A 23,669-nucleotide genomic window follows, 5' to 3' on the forward strand; every position below is an offset into this window, starting at 1 on the left:
TGTGCACACGTGGTGTTCGTTTCAATAGTCCATCCGCCAGGTCAGAACACCATTCTGTTGACTCCATATTTGCACTTGTCATGCATAGCATAGGCATATCAAATCATATGTCTAGCATACGTAGTTTGGGGCTCAAATTTGTTAATGCATGCATGCTGGGGTTATGTAATTATATTTAATTGATTATTTACTCAATATAATCATTGACATAACGTTCTTATCTTCCTTTTCCATCCAGTTCCCTCTTTTCCCCCCTAATCATTAGCTTAAAATTTAGATGATTTATATGTGATCTCCTGTAAAATTATTGTTGAAATGTTAAATTATAAAAAATATAAATAATAAAATTCAAACTGTTAAGATTTAATATGAACAGTAAAAACTATAGTAGTAAAAACAAAATAAAATATTTTATTAAACAGGTTGTCCCAAAAATTATTAATAAATTAATTATAAAAAATTAATATCAATTAAATTTGGAAAAATTGATCTCTTAGTCTTCCAATTTTTAATTCATTTGTAAATTAGTCCCTCAATTATGACTCGCTGTGACTCAATCCCTCAATTATGACTCGCCTATAACTCAATCCCTCAACTTTTAAATCACTTACAAATTAGTCCCTAAACTTTTGTTAATTTTTTTTTCATGATAGCTTATATCTCACATCAATGAGCAAGAAGAGGGTATTTTAAAATAATATATGAGTATTTTTTATCCCTCTTATTTGATAAAAAAATTTTTAAAAAATAAAAAATAAGGATTGAATTATAGGTGAATCAAAAGTTGAGGGATTAAGTCACAGCGAGTTATAGTTGAAGAACTGAGTCGCAAAGAGTCATAGTTGAGGAACTGAGTTATAAGTGAGTTAAAAATTGAAGGATTAAAAGATTAATTTTCCTATTAAATTTCTAAAATAAATGTAAGAGAAAAAAATATCATTTTGATTGAGTACAGATTATCATATCACCATTAATAACAATATCAAAAAATAACTAAAAATAATATTTTATTAAAATATTAATAATTTAATATTTTATAATTGAAATATTATTATTATTTATAAATATTATGTCAAAATTTATAAATTTTCTTTTAATTAACTTGCGTATTCAAGATTCATATATGACACTAATTGCATTATGAACTAAAATAGTATGATGAATTATAAATTTTTATCCAAAAGTTATAATGTCTCCATACAAAAATATAAGGTATTTTTAACCAAATATCACCTCCAATAAAGTAGTTATCTACTTTTAAATTAATCTTATCTTTTCATATTTATTCTTATTAAATACAGTTTAATAAATATAAAGCCACTATCAATAGGGACACTTTTGAAAAAAAAAGGTAATGATTACACCTCGAAACATTAAAAATACCCTACATTTTTTAACATCCAACTCTTCAAAAAATGTCTTATATTTTTTAACAAAAGGAGCATGTCTTTCCTTAAAAACTTGTAGCTAAGGTAAAACGTGCATTCCTCTTTAGATTATAGATACACAAGTTAAGTTGTAATATAATTTTTGGAGAATTCTTAAATCTAAAAAATTGACTCGTAAATTGTATGTATATGATGACATGTAAATAATAATAATATTTAAATTATTATATATTAAAGTATTAACATTTTAATAAGATATTATTAAAACAATTATAATATGTTCCTAGTTACTCCCTCCGTTTGAAAATTTAAGAAAATTTTAATCGAATCTTACCTCCCAATAAAGTGATTATTTATTTTTTAACTAACTCTATTTTTTATATTTACCCCTATAAACACTCTACAGTAATATATGAAGTCATTATCAAACAGAGGCACCTTTAAAAAAAAGGCAATAATTATACTTGAAAAGACTAAAAATGCTTTACATTTTTTAATATCCAATTCTTTAAAAAATGTCTTATATTTTTGAATGGAGAGAGTACTTACCAATCTTGTTGTTAACAATGGTGTTCCAATAACCACCCATAATCGCTAGTTAAAATAATATTTTTATTTTTTACATAGGTAAAAAATAACACAATTTCATTCACCCAAAAAAAAAGAAATAACAAAGTCTATTGAAATTTATTTATAATTTAGAAAACTTAATCTATATTAATTTTTTAATTCTGTGGTATATTTATAATTATTTGTAATTTTTTTATATTCTTTTATATAAATTTTGAGATTTTTTTCTCTAATTTGCTAAACAATTAATGGTCAAATTTATTAGTTATTAATGCCAAATTATATTGTATTATTTTTAAACGCTGATGAGAAAGATTACGCTTAAAAAAGTTCAAGGAACACGCACTTTTGACATGCACTTTAAGAATATGAGAAAATCATTGAAAAATACCTAACCACAAATATAATTGCTCATAAGGACATGGGGAGTTTTCTAAAATGAGGTCTTTTATTGACATAAGTGTGAAGCTTCAAATGATCAAAATGCCCTAACCAAATCCTTTGCTCTACCCCGGCACCTATCACAACTTCAGCTGGCAACGACTTTGACATCAATGAAGCGCCATGTACGTCTATTAGTCTTCGTTTATTGCTTTCCTCCTTACCTTTCATCTTCAACCTTGAGATCCATTTTAATTCTCCAATTTAGTCGCCAGCTTTGAGTTGTTATTAGTGATTTGGAGTATGAAGTAGGGTTAAGGTATGGAAACAAGTGTCATTTCTATCACAAAGCTGCTATTGAAATTGAAAATCACTAGAACACTGCCCTTATTCACCATAAATGGATTTACTTGGCTTGTCATCCTCGCCTATGCCTCCACGTAGATCAATCAACCAAAGATTTATCTAAACCTTGATTTCCCTAGCATTGAAGTTGCCTTTTATTGATCAGCATGGAGATTTCAAATTCTTTTTGTTTCAACTGTTGCTTCAACAATTCAATCTCCAAATCTCTAGGTTTTATTTTTAATTTTGATTGTGCTTTTGCCTTCTATTCTTTGTTGGATAGTCTTATGATCTCATGGAAACTATTGATCAAGCTTAATCCTCAAATTACTTATAGTAAGTTTTTCACTTAATTTATTATGATTATTGTTAGTTGAAATTGTAGCGGCCTGTGGAAGGCCTTTCCTGGCCTCTTCTTGTTTATGAATTGATTAAATGGCATGCAGTGGAAATCTTAATCTTGGTAGAGTTTTGCATTTCTTTCTCTTTAATTTGCCCCTTTATTTTGGGCAAAATTTCTTATTTGCTTGATCATTAATATTTGCAAGAAGTTTTAAGGTATGGAACTCAATTTGCTATCAAATCTCTTTCTATAGTGTCTAAACAAGGGATAAGAGGACTCATGACATAGATTGATATGATTTATATAACATCCCTAAAGTTAAATCACACTTAACTCCAAATTATGATAATCCAGGACTTAACTCACAAGAATTACCAAACTGTAGGGTTTATAAATGAATTTCTCAAAATTTATTTCAATGAATCCCAATTTTCAACCGTTCAAATCTTAAACATGTTTTAAGGACTTCAAATCAAAGTTTTAAAAACAAAGTGAAAGCTTGAAAATCAATTGGGACCCAAATAATGAGTGTTAGAACTCAAAATCATTTCTATGCAGAAAATGACATGTGCGCTATGGCTTATGGCTTGTGCGTCGCAACGTGTCTTTTCTGTATCATGCGCTGCGACGCACTGCATGAAATTTGATAGATCAGTGTTGTCATTTGACAGCACAGGGAGCAAACTTCTAATGCGTTCCAAATCTTCGTCTGACGTCCGATTGAGATGGTTTTGGTGTCTACACAGAGCTTTCTCCTAATTCTAGCTAATAGCATAAGTTTCACATTAAACTCATTTTCTATAAGAAGTTGGACACTAAAACTCATTTTGTCACATTTTCATAAATTTTCCTAAATAGGGTATCCCAACTCAACTACACGTGCTAGTAGCCTACACTAACCCTTCGAGCACACTCAATAGACTCTTGCAAACTCGTGCAACACACCACACGCAATCAAATAAACTTATTTCACAAAATCACCACTCAACCTCAATTTTCACAAAGCATAGAGGGGGAGGAAAAGTTGCATAAAATCGACTATTTCATTCATATTTCTCAAAAATACATATGTCCATGCTTACACAAGTATTTTGGCTCTAACCACAAGTTCACAACAAAAATTCATTAACCCAGGGCACAAAATACACTAGTTAAATACAAAATCATGCAAGTAGTACACCAATCATGATAATTTATCCTAGTTGGCAATTACATTAACAAATACACATGTAAACAACTAAAGAGAGACATAAAGAGGATTTACTCCACAAATCCTAAGTCTCTGTGTGTTTTTTCTGACTTGGATCTAATGAGCTAGTCTCTAAAAATATTGAGAATTGAGGGGTGAGTACAACCACTAAATAACTAAGTTTCACTTAACCCTTACAGTTACATATTAATTATAAATAGATGCAATTAGGCACATAAACACATATATCACATAGTATTAGGCCACGGTTTACAAAACTAACAACCATGTGATTGAGCTTACCATAAAACACTATATCATATGGTTTCTAAAATATAATTTAGGGTCTCAAAAATAACAACCATACGCCTTTAACACATGCCGGACCATAAAACTAACAACTATATGGCCAGATTTATGTGCATGATTATATGCTAACCTTATATCCTCTTATTACCTCCGACATGAAACCAGTGGCTATCACATGGCTACGTCATTTATGAACTAACCCAGCCTTCCTTTTGTGAGGAGCTACCAGGCCAGGGTTAACTCACTTACTTATGCAATCTAGTTTCCCCCAATACTAACAACCATGGGGTGTTGTACCCCTAATCTAGCCTCCTCATGAACCAGTAGAGACTAGTTAAGTTCGAGTCCCTCGTAGAACAAGTGGGACAGTCCCGAATCAACCATGGGATAAGGGCTACCTCCCGATTCTAACGGTCGGTGCTAAGGCTAGTTCTTGATTCCAACAGTCACTGCCAATACCACATGAATTTTAATAAATCTACTCCTCTCCCGAGGTAAATTCCCGCCAATGATCATGCTATGTACAATTGACACACAATATGCATTTTAACATTCATTACTCAACACATGAACTCGCATAACAGGTATACTCCATATTTTAACACATAATTCATCACAATTCTCCACCCATAGTAATAAATCACAAGTAATTTCATAAAACATCAAGGGTGGTAGAATTAAGGTTTTCTTTTCTCCAAAACCATTTCACAATCAAGTATTTGCTAACATGCATCATCAAATTAACCATAAGACACATTTCATAACACAATTAACATATAACTATAAAAATTAAGTTTCTCCCTGTTACCTCAAACTTTTGAGAGGTCAAAGATTTACCCCTTACTATATCAACTTCCTCAAGCTTCAACGAGCTTGAATGGTGCCAAGATGAATCTCTCTATAACCATGTCACAAGGATGTCATTATCATCTAGCTCTTCAAGCTTTATTAATATAAAACTCCTCATACATTATTTTAACCGACTCATAACCACTACTCATTCATACCCAATGGGTTCATTAGATTCCATTAATACACATTATCATTAATAACACCTCAAACCATCATTAATGCACATTAATCTCTCCTAACTACCTCATAAATACTAATTTCGGATATTAAATGCTCCTATGAACCAACCACTTCTAAAATCATCAATGTGGTATTCCAATACATTAAATCACTCCTATTAATCTTATTTTAACTAATGGAATCGGACCTATACTCTTATAGATCGAAAAGCCATCTCCTAACTCAAACCCTACCATAAATAATCATAAATGAGGGAAAGAAAGGAAGAAGGAGGCACCATGATCTTACCTTAGGTGTTTGGGAGCTTCAATCTATCAACAATGGGACCAAATGTCGTGCCCTAGCAGAGCCAAAACCAAACTCTTTGTTTTCCTCCTCTTTCTCTCTTCTATTTTCACGCAGCTCACGAGCTGATTTATCTAATTTTTGGCCATGCGCAGTGACACACACTGCCCCCCGCCGCAATACATGGCACAGAGGAACTCGTTACATTTAAATTGTGTTCGTGCACCGTGGCAGACCAACCACACGCCGCAGCGTGTGGCACAGAACACAACTTTATACATTTTCATCCTCTTTCCTTGCCCGGGTGGCCTGCCATCGATCCGGACCCACTTTTAGGGCTGAAAACATAACAATTTATATTAAGTTAAGCTCCTCTAACCACACACCTCATTAACTTACTAACTACCCTAATTAAGTTAATAAATCAGGGTTAAAATTTTCCGGATGTTATAATTTCAAACATAAGATATTCAAACATTATGCAACTAGTTAGCTACTGTATAGAGGAAAACCATTGTATATAGGTCTATGAATTTCTAGAAAACAATAGCCTTGCAAACACTTTGCTTTGGTAAGCATTTAAGCAATTTAAAAATGCATATTATAGTGTCAATATGTGAGTTTCTCTAAGATGGTTGGATATTCAACCTTTTCAATGTTGAAAATGGTTTCCCTTTGTAATTTTTGCATATTATCATGTTGAAGAAGTTGAGCAAAAGCAACTAAACATGACATGTGGCTTTTACTTTTGGTGCCTCTCTTTGACCCACCAAGGAATGACATTACACAAACAACATGGAGGGATCTAAACCACTTATACAATCTGAATGTTGTGACATCTAAGATCTATGCTTGCTATGTTATCAACTACATGTTTCAAAATACTGTCTTTTCTTGTAGATTGAAAATCTTGGCTTACTTAGATTTTCTTTAATAATGTAGTTGATAAAATAATTTGGATTATACTAAATAAGTTATGTTATTTTTTGCAGCAAGCAAATCCAATAGGAAGGGCAACCATTCAACTACATAATATGGGAAAAATAAAAATTGGGAAAATGTGCTAGCATGTATTGTAATGTATCATTTTATAAATATTCATACTAATACGTAAGTTAGGATTCTTGTGTTGTAATGTAATGTGATTTATACTATCAAGGTATGTAAAACATATTATTGTTTAATGATAAATGGATTTGTTGGTATTTAATTGTTGTTCTTTATACTTTAAATTAGTGTGATTAAGCTTAACATATAACAATAGTGACCACTGATAAAATCTTTTGATATTTTCATGAAAAAGGAGAAAATTTTTAGAATATTTATTTAGTTTTCAGAATATCCATAGGCTTTTTCATGAAAAATGATTAAAATTTTTAAAATATCTATTTGCATTTTCAAAATAATCTTTAGTTTTTTCATGAAAAAGGAAAATTTTTTTGAATATACATTTGCAATATTCTAAAAATAAAATGTTAGCGCAATATTCAAACCCCAAAGTTTAAACCATATTCGAATATGCATTTTGAATATTTTGGAAATATAATTTTTTTTCATTTATTCAAAAAATCATTTTGGATATCCTAAAAATTTACACTTAGTATCATATTTTATAACTATGCAAGTATCTTCAATCATATACGACTCTTCTTTCATGATATACAACCATTTTTTAAGAAAATGCAATTTTTATTCCATTTGTTTGAATAACCATTTTGGATATTCTAAAATTTTTGCACTTGATGTCATTTTTTGGACCTTATACAAGTATCTTCAACCATATGCAACTCTTCCTTCATGGTATGCAACCATCCTTTAAGGAAACATAATTTTTCTTTCATTTATTTGAATATGCAAAAGTAATATTCAAATATATAGAAGAAACATCGCATATGCGACTCTTCTTTCATGATATGCAACCATCCTTTAAAGAAACACAATTTTGCTTCCATTTATTCAAATATGCAAACATGATATTTGAATATATGAAAAAAACATCACATATGCAACTCTTCTTCCATAACATGCAACCACCCTTCAAAGAAAACAATTTTCCTTTCATTTATTCAAATATGCAAAATTGATATTTAAATAAATGGAAGAAACATTGCATTTGCAACTCGTCTTTCATAATATGCAATCACCCTTTAAAGAAATGCAATTTTTCTTCTATTTATTTAAATATGTAAAAGTGACACTTGAATATATGGAAGAAACATCATGTATGCGACTCTTCTTTCACAATATACAATCACTCTTCAAGAAAATATGATTCTTCTTCCATTTATTTGAATATATAAAAATGGTATTCGAATATATGAAAAAAATATCACATACATTTCAGATGTGCCTTAAGACTCAATAACTTGCCACCCAAGGACTTTATTTGATATATTAGCATCGAAAGACCTTATATTAAATATTGACATGAAACTATCAACAACAATGAACCTTGTGATAATATATTGATAGTAAATGACCTGTGTAACATACTAGCAGCAAAAGACCTTACTCTAATCTTGCTTCTTTTTCTTTTTTTAACAGCAAGAGCATTTATGTTATTTAACCCTCAATGATTAACGCCAACAAAGGACCTAATTTCAGAATCTAACCCAAGTTCTTGTTAGTAAATAAATTTGTAGTGAGGTTTTTTTTAGGAATTTTTTTTTAAAAAATAAGGTTATCCAATATTCTTAAAAAAACAACCCACGTGTTATGCTTCTTTGATGAGAAAAAAGTGTCGCTTAGAATGGAAGAAGGAATAACAGAATATATATGCAAAAGCTAAGAAACGAACGTTGAGAGGCAAGGGAATAAACGGACAAGTTGAAATGTCATTTAAGAATTTAAGAACTGTTATTAAAAAAACTAATGCAAGGAAAATTGATGGTGACTTAACTTTTTTTTGCCAACGACTTAACTAAGACGTTAGTTGGTGAAAAAAAACTTGAATAAGACATTAGTTATATTTATACTTTTTCTATTTAAAAATATAAAATATTTTTAACTGAATCTCATTTTTAATAAAGTAATCACCTACTTTTAAACTAACCCTATCTTTATATATTTATTTCCATTAAATACCTTACAATAAATATAAAGTCATTCATTAATAGGGGCACTTTTAGAAAAAGAAAAGGCAATGATTACACCTTAAAAAATTAAAATGTCTTATATTTTTAAATATTCAACTCCTCAAAAAATATATTATATTTTTTAAATGAAGAGAGTATATTTTTAAAAAATGATATTTAGATTTAAAAAAAATTAATGACATTTTAATTCTTAATAATTTTTTTGAAAATTAATTGTGAATATCAATTTAAATAATTATAAATTTAAATTTTTTAATTGTAATATGATATTTAAATTATAAATATAATAATCAATTTACAATTTCAATTCTTATTTATAATTATTTAAATTAATATTTATAATTTATTTTATAGAAAATTTTATGGAGTGCTTAGGTATCATTAATTCATCATTTTATTGTCATTTTTCTTATTTTAAATATTAAAATAAAAAAAATTTACTGTGCAAGGTTGATATTATTCTAAGAAAATTTTACTTTTCTAATTTTAATTACTTATTTATGTATAAAAAATCATTTATCAGTTAATAAATTTTTGAACCCATTAAGTTCCCACCCATTTAAGGTCGGTGTACGGAGATTCTAATTGGGCCCAGAATGTACGGTAGATGCAATGGACAATGCGAACAAGACAAATAGAGGACAACAAATCTTATCTTATCAAAGTCTCCACCGTGTGTCACATCAACTATAAAGTAACACCACCATAAAAAATTCTGATTCGCAACGAAATTCAACAAGAAATTGTTCTTTTCTCTGTAATCCATGAATTAACAAGAACATTAAAGAGAAACACAAGTTCATAGTTTATTTTTTATTTCTCTCTAATTTGCAAGAAATTAGTAAGGTCTGGTTTACTCCGATCTCATCAACGAGACTTAATTTACAAGAGTGAATTCTATTATTCCGTTCTCATTCTTTTCTATTATTTTTTTAACCATTAGGCATATTGTATTCATTGATAAAATAATTCAATGAACACAAAGATTTATACTTTTTTAATATTTCTTAATTTCTCTTCAATTAGATAATATAAATATATTAAAAATTAAAAAAACATAAGAAACAGAGGAAATGTGACCATATGATTTAATAATATCTTGATGCATACAAAATTTGAACGCAATCAAACGTAATAAAGTGAATCAATGTTGTCCCATAATGAATTGAAGTAAAAAGGGTTGGACACAAACAAAATTTAATTTTCATCTTAATTAAGTTAACCAATTAAAGAGAGAAATCTTTATGTACTCAAAATTTAGATACTAACAAAAGGAATTAAAATGACTTTGAGACAAGATAAATAATAAAGGAATACCCTAAAAATTATAATCCTTTTTATACTTTGTAATTTAATTTTTCATAATTATTAATTTTAATTTCAACTTTAGAATCAAAGCTCCCAATTAGATTTAAATGTCTGTCAATTTTTCATAATTATCATGCAAGTCAAGGTTCAATGTTGCACAAACCTTTCAAAGATTGCCTAAAGTTCTTTAGTATATGTTCATCTAAAATATAAATTAGATAAATTCTAATCCTAGGTTGCTTAATATAAAATTTAATTAGAATCTCCTTCTTTCAAAAGTGAATTCCAAAACCTAAACCCATATTTAAAGTTGGCCATCTAATAGTATGAGGAAAATCAATTCATATTAAGTAGTAAAGCATCCATGAAATATCAACAACCAATGAAAAATCCGTCTACAAAACATAAATGTTCATAGAATTTTTAAAGGCTAAATAAAGTAGCCACACATGATTTTAAATATGTAGAAAAGTTCATCAACAACAATAAAGATCAAAGACATAAAGTAAGAACAAGAAGAGTACAAAAAACACACCCACCATGGCAGGTCCTTAAAAACTTTAATTTTCATGTCAGTTCTTCTATTTTTTCACCTAAAGCTCCTCTCATTTAGTCGGGATCTCCTAAAATACAAGCAACACTTATTTTACCTCAAAACACATGTAAATTATAAAAATTATAAGAGATTAACCTATTTGCAAAACATGATAAACTAACGAGAAAATGAGTAAAAAATTGGCCAAAAAGAGGATGATTCTCTAATTTGCTTATATTTACTTTTTCATAAAAAAATTCAAGGTTTTTAAAAATCAAGTGGCAGAAAAGGTGGATACACAAGAAGTTTCAAGTCATGGGAAGAACCTTGGTCAGTATATGTGACGAAATAACTTATTCATAGCAAAATTCAAAATGACTTTTTTAGCAATGGAAGAGACAACAATTATTTTGATTTTTTATTCTCCTCTAAAATACAACAGAAGCATGAGTTGTATGACCGATCCCATTTTGCAATCGTGTGAAAAGGATGAACTTTATCTCATTTGCAAAATAATACAAGATTGCATTTATACTGATACAAAGTTAAGACAGTGCAGTTTCTAAACTGAGATTAATCATTAGTATGTCACTTTCCAAGGCTTTCCCTTCTTTGGTGGGTTGAACTAGAAATATTGTCTCTGGAAAACAATTAAGAATGTACCCTATAACTACCGTCATAGATTCTCAATTTGTTATCCTTCACAATATTATATTAATATATGGGATTTACAAAATTCTTTCCTTATTATTATTTACTCTCTTTATAATTAACAACAAAAAATTTTATTTTTTATTTGTTTAAATTTTAAAATATTTTCTATTTAATGATATTTTTGGATAATTAATAAAAACACTCCTTTATGAGGTGTCATCAACTATATATTAAAAAAATTTAATTTATCGACAAAGTAAAAATAAATGTCATGATTATTATTAATTTTCCGTAAAATGTATAACTTTTTAATTTAATATTTTTTTGATAAAATTCAATTTAATATTTTAGCGTAAGGGTTTTTCACATCAAATTTTTAAATATTATGAGCCTGTTTGTTTTCTATTTTTAAAATTTATTTTTTAAAAAATAAAAAATTTTGTTTGGATAATTTTTTTCATTTAATTATTTTTAAAATTAATTTTATTTTTTATTTTTTAAAAAAAAAATAGAAACAACTTCAGCTATTTTCATTTTATTTTTCTTATTTTTAAAATACATTGTGTTTTATTATTAAAAATATAATTACCTTAATTAATTTATATTATTAATCACTATTATTAACTACTTATAATCATTACTACCAGTCAATGTTTTAATTCTAAAAATTTATTTTAATTGACATAATCAAACAAATTTTCATTTTATTTTGTTTTGAAAAATAATTTTAAAAATTATATTATAAAACAGTTTTTAAAAATAATAAATGAAAATAGAAAGCAAACATATCCTATATCTCTAAAGCGATAAGCCACCCCATTAATATAGTTATTTGAGGTTGTGTGTGTACACAATGCAAGTACAAAGCCCTTCATTATACTGTACGCCACATGCATTTCACATTTTTATCCAAGTGGAACAAGCAAATCATGCCCAACTATTTTTTATTATATTGTTCTAATCAAATTAGTTGGTGAGAATAACATTAGCAGATATGAAGACTTATCTAAATACATTTCAAGTGAACAACAAAAATATTAGTTAGTTGAAAAAATTGTGCATAATATATCAATTTTTACCACAATAAAATTTTAATTATTTATTAAATTATTATAAAAAATAAATTTAATCAATTAAGTAATAATATAGGCTATAATATACCTTTAGTCTTTTGAATTTACAAAAAACTTCATTTTGATAACTTAATTTTATAAGTTATCTTTTCAGTTATTTACACATAATGCTATTAGTTTCATCACAAAAAAATTCTATATTAAATTTTTAAATATTGAAAAAATATTTTTAAATGTCAGAATATTAAATTTAATTTTTTAGAAATGACAATGGTTGGAATAAAAAAAATAATTATTCAAAAATTAACAGTTAGGGTCAACTGATTAGATGACTAAAAAAATATTTTATAAAATTAAGACACCAAACTAAAACCAAATATAAAGTTGGATGGCCAAAAATAAACTTTAGCCAATAGTATATTATTAAATCAATATACTAAATTGCAGTTTAAATATGTATGTATTGTTTTGAAAAAAGGGTTAGCCAATACTGTTTTAAAAGATAAAGGTAAAATAAGTCATTTGTTCTATATAGTTTTCATTCAAATATAATTCAATCCTTAAACTTTAATTTATTATAATTTAATCTTATAATTTTGACTCAATTATAATTTAATTTCTAAACTTTGACTTAGTACAACTCAATTCCTAAAGTTTTAACCTTTTAAAACATTGATTCCTATATTTAAAAAATATATAAAAATTAAAATTATTTTAAAACTTATGAATTTATATTTTAATTTACTAAAACTTTTAATCTTTATAATTTCCCTAAAGACTATAATCATTTAGATTTGAAAATAATTTTCCGTAAGAAGAAATGTTTGGCAAAACTGAAAAAGCAAATAACTCAAGTATAATAAATGTACACATGAAAATGATGAAAATTAAAAAAAGATGAAATAAAGTAGGGAAATGATAATAAAATTTTTTTAAAATATATAAACGATAATTTAGTTTTTCGAAATGTCATAATTCTCCTAAAGTTTTTAGAAATTTTTTTATCATTAATGAATTTATATATATCACCAAATTACCCTTATTGAAAATAAATGATTTATAAAATTTTGTTTAAATATTCACAACAATGCAACAATAAATCACAACTTTGCATGTTAAATTTTTTATTTATTATTGTATTTTTACAAATATAAAATAAAGGTTGTAAATATTTAAACAAAACTTATGAATTATTTATTTTCAATAAGAAAAATTTAGTGATTTATATAAATTCATTAATAACAGAAAAGTTTTCAAAAATTTTAAAAAAATTATGATATTTTGAGAGATCAAATTATCATTTATATATTTTAAAATAAATTTATTATTATTTTTTTAATAAAGTATTGCCCAACATCATTTTTTCTTGGAGCAACCTTCATTGTTGATAGCATTTTTACTCGACTTCGATAACCCTGATGCAATTTTGCTTTGCCCTTTTGCTCTGATTGTATCTCTGTACAGTTTTCTTGAATGAAACTTCCTTTTCACTCAAAAACAGAAAAATACCCCCTCTGTTAATTTTTAATAAATCATTTTTATTAACTTTATCAATATTAATATAATAAAAATATAAAAAATAATTTTAGACGAAATTTTACAACTAACCCTCAAAATAAAAAGGCAAAAAGTACAATCAATTAATATAATATTTTTCTAAAATTTCTCTTTCATACGTTAAAAAACGAGTAAGGATATTTTGAAAATTTTAATTTAAAATGTAGAATCAGCGGGAGCCAATAACTTGTATTGTGAACCATGTGTTGCATCTTAAACCCGACTAATAATGCAGATCAGAGGGAGTATTGATCAACAACTTTGATTTTTTCTTTTATAAGAAATTTCAAAGTACATTTTTAAATGGTATGTCCGACGTACAATTCATTTTCTTTCCATTTCAGTATTCAAGAGTACAGTGAATAGGTTTGAAGTTTTCAAATAATTTTAATTTTTATAATTTTATTTATTAAAATACAAAAGTTAATATTTAAAATAGTTAAAATTTTAAAAATTACTTTCTGATTCTCTTTATAAATCATTTTTATTAACCCCATCAATACGAATGCAAAAAAAATATAAATAATAAAAGTATGTAAAATTTTAAATATGTCTCTATATAACAAATAAAAAAATGATATCATGTTTTTTTGTTCTTTCATGAAGAGTAACTTTAAAAATATCTTTTAAACATTACATAAAAAATTATACCGTAATTTATAAATGAAATCAAATAAACTTTTTACAATGTACCTTATAAACGCGATTAGGGGGAGTAAGTTGTATTGATTCAAAATTTAAGACCTAAATTATAAACAAATCAAAATTATAAAAATTAAATTACAATGAATTAAAATTAAAAATTGTGTTATACTTAAATCAAAACTAAATTATTAATTATTTTTTTAAAAATAAAATTATAAATTAGGATACTGTAGTCGTAGGCATGAGACTGACTGCTCTTCCCGAGAAAGATAAAGAGAAGAACATGGAATACTCACCGTATTCAATATTATTCGTTATTATAAGATAATCTGAGACAATATATAAAATTTAATAATAATATTTTATAAATTTATTTTTAAAATAAAAATAAAACTTTTAAAAATATATTTCATCTATTATAATTTTAAATTTATATACTTAATTATTATGTTGTAATTATTTCATTTTTTCTTCACTTAAAAGTTAATAATAGAAAAATATTAGAAAAAATTAATCATTTAATTGTTGTAATTTTAATCCAATTGTACTCAATCTCTCAAGTTTGACTTGTTATAATTGAGTTTTTAAAATTTTGACTCAATTGTTTTAAATTTTATCTCTTATAATTTAATCCATGAAATTTTAATTTTTTAAATATTGGTTCCTATATTTTAAAAAATAAAATTAAAAAAATTAAAAATATTTAAAATTGATTACTAATATTTTAAAATATTAAACCCTTTTAATATTTATAAATTTTAAAATATTTTTAATCTTATATTTTAATATAAGATTAATTTTAATATAATGAAATATAATGAAATTATTTTCATCAAATTATTTTATATTTTAATATAATGATACCTTCAAATTCATTTTATAATTTAAACTGGTGGGAGTATAAATATTTTTAATTAAATTTCACTTCAACCAAATTAATTGTTTTTAAACTTACATAATTTTATGTTTATCCTTATTTAAATAGTGTGTCTTAATTATTTTCTAAGGGTATTTGTAAAAAAATTATTATCAGATATACTTTATAAGGTAAAACATTTTTATAATTCTTTAACATCGTACTTAAAAAATTATTTTATAATATTAAATATTCTCCTTATAGAATCTGATTTTAAAAAAGTTATTTTTTAACATGATATTCAAAAAAGTAATCTTTAATGAGATTCTCCCTATTAAATAGTATTAATAGTAAGGAAGAAGAAGGAATCAACTTCAATAAATAAATACCACTCCCACTAAGCCCACTCATTTCTATACAAACCACAATCTTCCCAGTCACTCCCCGCGATTGATATCATCCTCTTCTACTCCCTCAAACTAACCTCTTGAACTCAGAAAGCTCACAGCCAAATGGGAAGCCAAACGAGAAAGTATTTTGCTGATGAGTGTTTTCAACAATGGCTAAACTCTTTGGCCTTAGACCCGAACACCAACCTCAGCCCTCTGACAATGTCCTTGTTCCACCCATTGTGTCCTTTTACAATGAAAAGATTCGACCAGTTCTCGATGCTGTTGAAAACCTCAGACACCTCAACATCACCAAGGAAGGTATTCAGCTTCCAAGCATTGTTGTTGTGGGTGACCAGTCTTCAGGCAAGTCCCGTGTCCTGGAATCTCTTGCAGGAATCAGTTTGCCACGTGGGCAGGGAATCTGCACGAGGGTGCCCTTAATTATGAGACTCCAGAACCACCCTGTACCGGAACCAGAGCTTATGTTGGAGTACAATGACAAAGCTATATCAACAGATGAAGAACATGTCTCTGATGCAATAAACCAAGCCACTGTAGAGCTTGCAGGCAAGTCAACGGGGATTTGCAGAATGATGTTCCTGATCTCACCATGGTGGATCTCCCAGGTATAACCAGAGTTCCTGTTCATGGACAGCTTGAGGACATTTATGATCAGATCAAAGATATAATCATGGAGTATATCAAGCCAGAGGAGACTATTATTTTGAATATTCTATCAGCTACTATCGATTTTCCAACCTGTGAATCCATTCGGATGTCACAGAGCGTTGACAAAACAGGCTTAAGGACTCTGGCTGTGGCAACAAAGGCTGACAAAGCACCAGAAGGACTGTTAGAGAAGGTAACTGCAGATGATGTGAACATAGGACTTGGTTATGTGCGCGTGAGGAATCGAATCAATGACGAGACCTATGAAGAAGCTCGAAAGGAGGAAGCTATGCTGTTCGAGAACCATCCTCTTCTATCCAAGATAGATAAATCCATGGTGGGTATACCTACCCTGGCTGATAAACTAGTTGGGCTTTAAGCTTCAATTATTTCGAAGACATTGCCTCAGATTGTTAGAAAAATCAGCGAGAAGCTCAATTCTCAGCTTTCTGAGTTGGAGAGCTTGCCAAAGAACCTGACTTTTGTTGCTGATGCTATGGCTACCTTCATGCATATAATTGGATTGGTGAAAGATTCACTCAAGAAATTCTCATCAGAGGAGAATTTGATGAGTACCCTGAAGACAAAACCATGCATTGTACTGCTCGCTTGGTTGAGAAGCTGAATGATTACTCAAAAGATCTTCATGAATGTCTTGAAAGTAAGCATGCAGAGAATTTTCTCATGGACGAAATAAAACTTCTGGATGAAGCCAAGTGGATAGGCCTCCCAAACTTCATGCCTCGCACTGCCTTTCTGGCTTTATTGAAGAGGAAAGTGGAAGGAATTGCATTGAGGCCCATTCAGTTCATTGATGATGTGTGGGACTATCTGGAAAAGGTGGTGATTGAAGTCGTCAACCGCCATTCAGAACACTATTACCAGCTTCAGAGGTGTACATGCAGAGCAGGAGAAAATCTAATCGCTCAAATGAGGGAGAATTCAAAGAAGCATGTAATGGAGGCCATTGAAATGGAGAAGCTGACAGATTACACTTGTAATCCAGAGTACATGGCTGAATACTATAAATTAATGGCTTGTCAGGCTTCTTTCAATGAAACTGTGCATGCGGGTCATGGAACTGCAACTATTACAGGCCTGGAAAGTCTCGGAGAGATAAGGATTGATAATCTGAAACAGTACATGAAAGTGATTGATCAAGCTTATGACCTGAAGATGAGAATGATAGCTTATTGGAGGATTGTGCTGAGGAGGCTGATTGATACCATAGCCTTGCATCTGCAGCTCAGCATTAACAATTTGGTGAATAGGGAATTAGAGAAGGGGATCACTGCTTGTTTTGCGTCTCCAAGTTTTCAAGGAATTGAAAGCTTGCTGGAGGAGTCACCGTCCATGGCTGGCAAGCGTGCCATGCTCAATCGAAGTGTTGAAAATCTGAAAAAAAGCGAAGAGGTTGTTTCCAACATTATAGACACAATTTCTAGGTACTGAGATTAAGTTATGTAACGCGTGTGTGTCTGTCTATTTATATACTTATACATGAGTCTGAGATTGACTGTTATATTATTAGTGATGAATTTGAGTGTGTTGTTGTAATCCTTTTTTCTTCCTATCTAAATTAATGGTGTCATTCCAGTTTGCTTACCCTGTACTGAAAAAGTATAAATAAATGCATTAGCTTCTTTGAATATTCAGACACCCAGAATTATACATAAGAAGCAACAATATATATAAATCTTAGAGCTAATGATAGTCTTCATTTCAAAACGTCCATAACCATTAACCCATTATATAATATTGTTTCAATGGCCATCAAAGACCAATTCTGAAACATAAAAAGTTAATTAAGATACTATTTTGAAACAAGAATTAATGGATTGTTTTAAATAATGATGTTATGGAACCATTTTGATAAATATGAGATGCGTAATATTGGGATTGGATACAGACCATAATAAGAGATAACAACATTGGCTCCCCACTTTCCTACATCTGATTGACGAGGCAGAGTAATCAAAATATTCATTAAAAATATCCATCAATACACCATAGTATTCATAAAAAAAAATGTACATTATGAATGAACGATACAACATAGTACTTATTAAGTTATAATTTTAGGGAATATATATTTCTTACGTATTTGTTCATTCTTTCTTTATTCTTCAATACTTAATAAGTACAATACAAACATGTATAAATTATAATTTTGCAAAAATAAAATATTTTTTTATAAAAGAATATGATCGCTTACTAACTAAATTGATCAGTTTGACCAATTCAAAGTGAGTTCGACCAATTCTTTCTTCCAATTTTCTCTTTGTATGAAACCAAATAAGTGACCTGTTCTTAGTCCAAGCAGCCTAGATTTCATAACATAAAATTTTCAAAAAATATTTTACATAGATTTAGTCTTTGTTTTCCAAAATTTCATTTCATTTTTATCTACCTAATTGTTAAATCACATACGTTTTACATGGTTCTCTCTTCTCCAAATTTTCTCATTGTATCGTACCAAACATGTGACTAGTTTCTAGTCTAACCAGTCAGATCACCCAATCTCACTTTCATAACATAAACCATTTCAACAATCAAAAAGTCATTTTACATGGATTACTCTTCTACTCTTAAAATTTCATTTTTCTAATCCACTTAATTGTTAAATCAGGTTTTATGTGATTCTCTCTTCCTTTGCTTTTGTTTCATTGTATCAAACTAGGCATCTGATCTCTGTTTCTAATCTAACCAGTTGAACTAACTAGTTTTAATTTGGTTTTCATATATAACATAAAACTTTTCAAAATTTAAAAGTTATTTTACATGGATTTCTTCTCTTTTCTTAAAATTTCATTTTTTTATCTACATAATTGTTAAATCACATTTTTAGACTAAAATGGTCCCTTCAAACCCTATTATAAGAAAAAATATGAGTATTTTTTTAGATCAAAATATAAGAAACAACTAATTAAGCAAAAGTTTTGATTTTGGTTTGTTATTTTGAGAACTTATTTTTTAATAACAAAAATTATACTTGATAAATTGTAATTTCTTATTTAATTTTTGTGATTCACAAAACATAATTTATTATTCTTTAAGTAAAAGTTATGATTGGGATTTGTTATTTTTAATGAGGGTAAAATAATTTTTCTACTTTAAAATTTATTGACACCGAAGTCTTTAAAAACTCCAGTAAAATTATGATATTTTAGGATACCATATTTTCATTTATATGATTTGAAAGAATTTTATTTTTATTTTTCGTTTATTTTTTTTTATCTCTAAAAGAGACGAAAGGATTTGAAAAAAAAAAAACAAAGAAAGAAAGAAAGAAAGAAAGAAACCGACGACGGAAGACGTGGGATACGAAGCCCCTATGCAGGACCCCAAAAGAAAGGAAAAACCAAAGACCAATACACATCAATAAGCCACGAATATTTAATTAAAGGAAACAGGGATGGGCACCACAGAAGCAAGTGAGAACAAAAGCCGAATAATATATATATATATATATATATGTACATAGTTTGGACGTGTCTTCCTTTGAAAAAAGATCACATGATTGAGAATCTAATTTTTTTTTTCCAATAAATCATTTGTTAATTAAATTAGTTATTGGTGATTACATTGAATCTTCAAGCTCATGGATTGAATTAGAAAGAGTGCCATGAAACCATGCCCGCGCGCAAAATATATTGCCGTTTGCAACACTTTTTTTTTTTTTTGGGGCCAAACAACACATATTCAAACTTCGAAAATTGAAATGAAACTTTATTCTTTTAGACTCTAATCTCATACACTTATCTGACCGTCTATTTACGGGCTAACTTATTTGAGTAATTTTTTGATAGAACGATTTGATAAAATTAATTTTTTATTTATCTACCTGCAAAAACGAATCCCAGTTATAAGGCCATCCAAGATATATGAGATAGTGATATCAATTCTGTAAAGGCAAGAGAACTTGACAATTAAAGTCATTGATCTCTAATTTATGTGTATGTATAGTAAAAGAACAATATTAAAGAGTATTTTTATCCTGACAAATATTTTCGGATGCGTATGGATAATCTAAAAAAGTTGAAGGACAATTTAGTACATAATTTTTCACAGAGTAAACATAACTTTTGACTCCTACACTTTATTTACGGTTTGCTTTTGGTTCTTATACTTTGCTCATAGAAGAATCAAAAATAATAAAAAATAAAAGTGTAGAGACTTAAAACATTTAAAAAAATATAAGAATCAAAAGTAAAACACGAATAAATTATATGGATCAAAAATTATATTTACTTTTTTTCAAAGCTAATATAACTTTTTTTTATTTAAACCGTCAACTGTTAATGTGAGTCCAAAATATTTTTCTAAACCCAACATTTATTGTTAAAAAGGGATAATATTACACCATTTTTTAAAATATTACGTGCTAGATTGTTTCACAATTTTTTTAGTGTTCATGGCTTGGTCTCCAAGAATTCTTTAAAGCAAAAACACATTTTTTCCCTAAACATCTTTTTTTAAAAAAAGACTATACTATTTATAAACATGAATAATATATGTCTAACTCAAATTTTGCACAAAAACACTAGCCATAATTTAATGATTTTATCAATATGAATATTTTATTCTTCTTTTGTTATTCTCCCCACTAACTATTTTATATTAATTGAATTTCACATTTTTTTGTCATTCCTATTTATACTTTGATGGAAACATAAAGGAAAACAAAGATAATATTCTGTGAGATTGCGTAATGAGACATGAAACATTCAAATAAAAAACTATGGAAAGAATTTTTTCCCTTTACAATACATTTATAACTTCATTTCAAACAACAAAATACCCAAAAAAAAAAAGGTCAAGTCAACCTAATTTTAGCGTTTTCAAAGTCCTGAAAGTTCGAATTGATTCCACACAAATAGCCACAATTTATATTTAAATCAAATTTAGAGTTGGAAGTGAGGCGGTAAAGGCTTTTTACTTTTGACCCAGCCACAACAATAAAAGATGCCCCATGATCCCAAAATATCTCCTCCACAAAAACAAGTACAATCATCTTCAATTGGTAACAAAATATTAACCATCTTAATAATTAAAGCTTGTTCAACTTGTAAAGAATGCAATGCGTAAGTTCTGCATTTTTTTAAAAAATAATTTATTAAGCACAGGTGGCAGCAGGTAGATCAAATGAGCCATGATTTAGTGCTATTTTTTTAATTTTACTTATAATGTAGCCCTTCTTTATAAGAATGAGAGACTTTCACACCCGTATACGTGCACAAATATATCAACACCAAATTTGAATAAGAAATTTTTGATAGATAATATAAAATATTTTGAATATTTCAAAAGGAGTTCTTTTGATAAATAAATAATATTAACTATCATAACTTTTTACTTGAATCTATTTATTTAATCTCATTATTTTTGTAATGAATTTTTATTTGTGATTAAGTTAGTTTTACTACCCAATTTTTTTTGTGATCATTGCCTATAAAAGGCAATACTTGTCATAAGTTTTATAAGAGCCATTAAACTTTTAAAGTTTCTCTCCTCTTATATCATACTGTTTCATTACTATGATTTGAATTATTGTTTTGTGTCTTTGCTTTTTTGCAAGAAGAGTTTGTTTAATTCTAAACAACTGTCACGTGATTAACTTGATGTGATGGAATAGCTCTTAAACACAATATTCTTGAGCACGACTCAAATTATGATTTTATTTTCTATTGCCAACGATCTTAAGAACTATTTCCAACATGTTTGTCTTATTTAATTCTACTAAACATGGTGGATTTGGACCTTGCGAAGGTGTACGGTGAGGTAGTGAGTTTCGATGATGTTTGTGAATATAATTAGGTGTTTGGCCACATGTGGGTGCATAATCATTTGCTAAAATAAGCAATGATAAATATGAACACCAATAATGACCAATTTGCCCCAAAATTTGAAGTTATTTAAGACCTCATAAGCAATGGCGGAGTTGGGATCTTGGACCAAGGGGCAAATTCATTTACATATTAATAAATGAAAAAATAATAATTAAAAAAATTATTTAATAAATACATACGTGATAAATTTTCTCTATATGGTTTCTTATGTTGAAATCGCTGAACTATAAGCTCATTATCAATCTTTCAAATACATATTTTTTAATATAAGTCACTAGATAGTCGTTTATCTACAAATGCTTCATTCAATTGTGCAGTTGATTGTTCAAAATTTCATAAAGGAAAAAGTTCTTTCTACTATTGTTGTGGCAATGGGCAATACTATTGCTAATTTTAAGAGAAGATAAATTAATGAATAAACAATATATCTTGCAGTTTCAACTAATTCTTTTGAAAAACTATTGATTCCCTTCAAAGGTGCAAATTCAGCATTGCTTGACAACATATCACTATTGATTTCTTGTAGGACAACATTGATTTACTTTACTATGTTTGATCTGTACACTTGCAGGGCATTTAAATTTTGTTTGCATCAATATATTATCAAATTATATGTTCATATTTCTTCTTTTTCTTATATTTTTACTTTTTAATATATTTATATTATCTAATTGAAGAGAAATTAAGAAAATATTAAAAATATATAAATCTTTTGTTCAATGAATTATTTTATCAATGAATAAAATATGCCTGAAGCTAATGGTTTAAAAAACAAAATAATGACCAAGGATGTAAAGGAAAAATGAGAGAGTCCACTCCTATATAAATCAAGTTTTGTTAGTTTCCTGGTTAATGAGATGGGAGTGAACTAGACTTTGCTAATTTTCTTGCAAATTAGAGAGAAACACTACAAAAAATAACTTTTAGTGGCGACTATCAGCAATGATTCTAAAAAGGTATCGCTAAAAATGAACAATTTACTGCGACAAAAAAAAAGTCATCCTTGAAAGGGTGACTTTTTGTGGTGGCAATATAAAATCGCCGGTAATTGTCAAACTTTTAGTGGCGATAAGTGTATGTCATCGCTGAAGGTCTAAGTTTCAACTACGACTTTTATGTCGCTGCTGAAAGTTGACAATCAAAAAATCACCGCTAATTGTCAACATATTTTAAAATGTATTATAATTTCTTAAA

General features: G+C 28.0%; 1 pseudogene; it reads left to right on the forward strand.

Moving 5' to 3' along the window:
* The first annotated feature begins 16,124 nt into the window (after positions 1-16,124).
* Positions 16,125-18,078, forward strand: LOC129286197 (dynamin-related protein 4C-like; annotated as a pseudogene).
* The last annotated feature ends 5,591 nt before the right edge of the window (positions 18,079-23,669 follow it).

This window comes from Prosopis cineraria, unplaced genomic scaffold (assembly GCF_029017545.1).
Source record: "Prosopis cineraria cultivar Desert tree isolate PC_DT_omini unplaced genomic scaffold, ASM2901754v1 PC11, whole genome shotgun sequence".
NCBI classification, from domain to species: domain Eukaryota; kingdom Viridiplantae; phylum Streptophyta; class Magnoliopsida; order Fabales; family Fabaceae; genus Prosopis; species Prosopis cineraria.